Source organism: Schistocerca gregaria, chromosome 2 (genome assembly GCF_023897955.1).
Source record: "Schistocerca gregaria isolate iqSchGreg1 chromosome 2, iqSchGreg1.2, whole genome shotgun sequence".
NCBI lineage: Eukaryota > Metazoa > Arthropoda > Insecta > Orthoptera > Acrididae > Schistocerca > Schistocerca gregaria.
Window position 1 is genome coordinate 225,364,989 of NC_064921.1, and position 5,000 is coordinate 225,369,988.

The 5,000-nt window shown below is 44.7% G+C and overlaps 6 non-coding genes across 6 annotated transcripts; all 6 read left to right on the plus strand.

Annotated features, from left to right (window-relative positions):
- Positions 1-603: 603 nt before the first annotated feature.
- Trnal-caa (transfer RNA leucine (anticodon CAA)) lies at positions 604-719 on the plus strand. Its single transcript has 2 exons — positions 604-641; positions 674-719. It is a non-coding gene; the product is annotated as a tRNA-Leu (tRNA).
- A 689-nt stretch (positions 720-1,408) lies between these two features.
- On the plus strand, positions 1,409-1,524 carry Trnal-caa (transfer RNA leucine (anticodon CAA)). The gene is made up of 2 exons: positions 1,409-1,446; positions 1,479-1,524. It is a non-coding gene; the product is annotated as a tRNA-Leu (tRNA).
- A 689-nt stretch (positions 1,525-2,213) lies between these two features.
- Trnal-caa (transfer RNA leucine (anticodon CAA)) lies at positions 2,214-2,329 on the plus strand. The gene is made up of 2 exons: positions 2,214-2,251; positions 2,284-2,329. It is a non-coding gene; the product is annotated as a tRNA-Leu (tRNA).
- Positions 2,330-3,018: 689 nt separating this feature from the next.
- On the plus strand, positions 3,019-3,134 carry Trnal-caa (transfer RNA leucine (anticodon CAA)). Its single transcript has 2 exons — positions 3,019-3,056; positions 3,089-3,134. It is a non-coding gene; the product is annotated as a tRNA-Leu (tRNA).
- A 689-nt stretch (positions 3,135-3,823) lies between these two features.
- On the plus strand, positions 3,824-3,939 carry Trnal-caa (transfer RNA leucine (anticodon CAA)). The gene is made up of 2 exons: positions 3,824-3,861; positions 3,894-3,939. It is a non-coding gene; the product is annotated as a tRNA-Leu (tRNA).
- Positions 3,940-4,628: 689 nt separating this feature from the next.
- On the plus strand, positions 4,629-4,744 carry Trnal-caa (transfer RNA leucine (anticodon CAA)). The gene is made up of 2 exons: positions 4,629-4,666; positions 4,699-4,744. It is a non-coding gene; the product is annotated as a tRNA-Leu (tRNA).
- Positions 4,745-5,000: the final 256 nt, after the last annotated feature.

Below are 5,000 nucleotides of genomic sequence, written 5' to 3' on the forward strand. Positions count from 1 at the left end.
AAGTGAAATCAAAAATTTGCATTAAACACAAGCGCACCTACGGCACCAAACTGTTTCTTCGGTAGTTTGAGCTACAAACAGAGAGTGTTAGTCGTAAATGCGGCGTTCCCCTCGTGAGGTTACTTCCGCGCCACAGCCACAAACACGTCAAAAGGGACACTTGTCGTATGAAAACGACTCTTGTCTAGAGATGACAGTGTGAGGAAACAGTGCAGGCTGACCAGTACATCATCTGTACAATAATAGTCGCTGATGAAATACAGAGAACTCGAAATAAATTCAAATACTCAAAGTATTACTTTATGGAGATTGCAACGTGATCAAAACTTGAGATATTACTCGACACATAGACCTCTGCATTCTGTCTAATCTCTGATGTCTGTAACAGACGACTTAGTTTCGAACAAAATGTATTGATTGCTGTGATTATATGGATTTGAGAAACTCTTTTGGTGGTACATTCTGTGCTATATTTGTGCGGCTGCGTCTGGCGAACGTCTTCTGGTTGCAGAACTCATGCCTGTGTACTGTGGCAACGTGGATGCGACAACTACATCAACTGCAAGTACTCTAATAGAACAAACGAGGAGGATCTAATGAAGTGTCAGGATGGCCGAGCGGTCTAAGGCGCCAGACTCAAGGAACAACCTTGGCTGCAGTAGCAGCTAGAGCCTTCTGGTCCTCGAATGAGGGCGTGGGTTCGAATCCCACTCCTGACACAGATTTTGTCGCTTCTCTGGAGCACCATGCATATCATTGAGATCCTTTGTAATGTGCAACAGCACGATACTGGCCGTGTTCTTCTAAGTGAAATCAAAAATTTGCATTAAACACAAGCGCACCTACGGCACCAAACTGTTTCTTCGGTAGTGTGAGCTACAAACAGAGAGTGTTAGTCGTAAATGCGGCGTTCCCCTCGTGAGGTTACTTCCGCGCCACAGCCACAAACACGTCAAAAGGGACACTTGTCGTATGAAAACGACTCTTGTCTAGAGATGACAGTGTGAGGAAACAGTGCAGGCTGACCAGTACATCATCTGTACAATAATAGTCGCTGATGAAATACAGAGAACTCGAAATAAATTCAAATACTCAAAGTATTACTTTATGGAGATTGCAACGTGATCAAAACTTGAGATATTACTCGACACATAGACCTCTGCATTCTGTCTAATCTCTGATGTCTGTAACAGACGACTTAGTTTCGAACAAAATGTATTGATTGCTGTGATTATATGGATTTGAGAAACTCTTTTGGTGGTACATTCTGTGCTATATTTGTGCGGCTGCGTCTGGCGAACGTCTTCTGGTTGCAGAACTCATGCCTGTGTACTGTGGCAACGTGGATGCGACAACTACATCAACTGCAAGTACTCTAATAGAACAAACGAGGAGGATCTAATCAAGTGTGAGGATGGCCGAGCGGTCTAAGGCGCCAGACTCAAGGAACAACCTTGGCTGCAGTAGCAGCTAGAGCCTTCTGGTCCTCGAATGAGGGCGTGGGTTCGAATCCCACTCCTGACACAGATTTTGTCGCTTCTCTGGAGCACCATGCATATCATTGAGATCCTTTGTAATGTGCAACAGCACGATACTGGCCGTGTTCTTCTAAGTGAAATCAAAAATTTGCATTAAACACAAGCGCACCTACGGCACCAAACTGTTTCTTCGGTAGTGTGAGCTACAAACAGAGAGTGTTAGTCGTAAATGCGGCGTTCCCCTCGTGAGGTTACTTCCGCGCCACAGCCACAAACACGTCAAAAGGGACACTTGTCGTATGAAAACGACTCTTGTCTAGAGATGACAGTGTGAGGAAACAGTGCAGGCTGACCAGTACATCATCTGTACAATAATAGTCGCTGATGAAATACAGAGAACTCGAAATAAATTCAAATACCCAAAGTATTACTTTATGGAGATTGCAACGTGATCAAAACTTGAGATATTACTCGACACATAGACCTCTGCATTCTGTCTAATCTCTGATGTCTGTAACAGACGACTTAGTTTCGAACAAAATGTATTGATTGCTGTGATTATATGGATTTGAGAAACTCTTTTGGTGGTACATTCTGTGCTATATTTGTGCGGCTGCGTCTGGCGAACGTCTTCTGGTTGCAGAACTCATGCCTGTGTACTGTGGCAACGTGGATGCGACAACTACATCAACTGCAAGTACTCTAATAGAACAAACGAGGAGGATCTAATCAAGTGTCAGGATGGCCGAGCGGTCTAAGGCGCCAGACTCAAGGAACAACCTTGGCTGCAGTAGCAGCTAGAGCCTTCTGGTCCTCGAATGAGGGCGTGGGTTCGAATCCCACTCCTGACACAGATTTTGTCGCTTCTCTGGAGCACCATGCATATCATTGAGATCCTTTGTAATGTGCAACAGCACGATACTGGCCGTGTTCTTCTAAGTGAAATAAAAAATTTGCATTAAACACAAGCGCACCTACGGCACCAAACTGTTTCTTCGGTAGTGTGAGCAACAAACAGAGAGTGTTAGTCGTAAATGCGGCGTTCCCCTCGTGAGGTTACTTCCGCGCCACAGCCACAAACACGTCAAAAGGGACACTTGTCGTATGAAAACGACTCTTGTCTAGAGATGACAGTGTGAGGAAACAGTGCAGGCTGACCAGTACATCATCTGTACAATAATAGTCGCTGATGAAATACAGAGAACTCGAAATAAATTCAAATACTCAAAGTATTACTTTATGGAGATTGCAACGTGATCAAAACTTGAGATATTACTCGACACATAGACCTCTGCATTCTGTCTAATCTCTGATGTCTGTAACAGACGACTTAGTTTCGAACAAAATGTATTGATTGCTGTGATTATATGGATTTGAGAAACTCTTTTGGTGGTACATTCTGTGCTATATTTGTGCGGCTGCGTCTGGCGAACGTCTTCTGGTTGCAGAACTCATGCCTGTGTACTGTGGCAACGTGGATGCGACAACTACATCAACTGCAAGTACTCTAATAGAACAAACGAGGAGGATCTAATCAAGTGTCAGGATGGCCGAGCGGTCTAAGGCGCCAGACTCAAGGAACAACCTTGGCTGCAGTAGCAGCTAGAGCCTTCTGGTCCTCGAATGAGGGCGTGGGTTCGAATCCCACTCCTGACACAGATTTTGTCGCTTCTCTGGAGCACCATGCATATCATTGAGATCCTTTGTAATGTGCAACAGCACGATACTGGCCGTGTTCTTCTAAGTGAAATAAAAAATTTGCATTAAACACAAGCGCACCTACGGCACCAAACTGTTTCTTCGGTAGTGTGAGCTACAAACAGAGAGTGTTAGTCGTAAATGCGGCGTTCCCCTCGTGAGGTTACTTCCGCGCCACAGCCACAAACACGTCAAAAGGGACACTTGTCGTATGAAAACGACTCTTGTCTAGAGATGACAGTGTGAGGAAACAGTGCAGGCTGACCAATACATCATCTGTACAATAATAGTCGCTGATGAAATACAGAGAACTCGAAATAAATTCAAATACTCAAAGTATTACTTTATGGAGATTGCAACGTGATCAAAACTTGAGATATTACTCGACACATAGACCTCTGCATTCTGTCTAATCTCTGATGTCTGTAACAGACGACTTAGTTTCGAACAAAATGTATTGATTGCTGTGATTATATGGATTTGAGAAACTCTTTTGGTGGTACATTCTGTGCTATATTTGTGCGGCTGCGTCTGGCGAACGTCTTCTGGTTGCAGAACTCATGCCTGTGTACTGTGGCAACGTGGATGCGACAACTACATCAACTGCAAGTACTCTAATAGAACAAACGAGGAGGATCTAATCAAGTGTCAGGATGGCCGAGCGGTCTAAGGCGCCAGACTCAAGGAACAACCTTGGCTGCAGTAGCAGCTAGAGCCTTCTGGTCCTCGAATGAGGGCGTGGGTTCGAATCCCACTCCTGACACAGATTTTGTCGCTTCTCTGGAGCACCATGCATATCATTGAGATCCTTTGTAATGTGCAACAGCACGATACTGGCCGTGTTCTTCTAAGTGAAATCAAAAATTTGCATTAAACACAAGCGCACCTACGGCACCAAACTGTTTCTTCGGTAGTTTGAGCTACAAACAGAGAGTGTTAGTCGTAAATGCGGCGTTCCCCTCGTGAGGTTACTTCCGCGCCACAGCCACAAACACGTCAAAAGGGACACTTGTCGTATGAAAACGACTCTTGTCTAGAGATGACAGTGTGAGGAAACAGTGCAGGCTGACCAGTACATCATCTGTACAATAATAGTCGCTGATGAAATACAGAGAACTCGAAATAAATTCAAATACTCAAAGTATTACTTTATGGAGATTGCAACGTGATCAAAACTTGAGATATCACTCGACACATAGACCTCTGCATTCTGTCTAATCTCTGATGTCTGTAACAGACGACTTAGTTTCGAACAAAATGTATTGATTGCTGTGATTATATGGATTTGAGAAACTCTTTTGGTGGTACATTCTGTGCTATATTTGTGCGGCTGCGTCTGGCGAACGTCTTCTGGTTGCAGAACTCATGCCTGTGTACTGTGGCAACGTGGATGCGACAACTACATCAACTGCAAGTACTCTAATAGAACAAACGAGGAGGATCTAATCAAGTGTCAGGATGGCCGAGCGGTCTAAGGCGCCAGACTCAAGGAACAACCTTGGCTGCAGTAGCAGGTAGAGCCTTCTGGTCCTCGAATGAGGGCGTGGGTTCGAATCCCACTCCTGACACAGATTTTGTCGCTTCTCTGGAGCACCATGCATATCATTGAGATCCTTTGTAATGTGCAACAGCACGATACTGGCCGTGTTCTTCTAAGTGAAATCAAAAATTTGCATTAAACACAAGCGCACCTACGGCACCAAACTGTTTCTTCGGTAGTGTGAGCTACAAACAGAGAGTGTTAGTCGTAAATGCGGCGTTCCCCTCGTGAGGTTACTTCCGCGCCACAGCCACAAACACGTCAAAAGGGACACTTGTCGTATG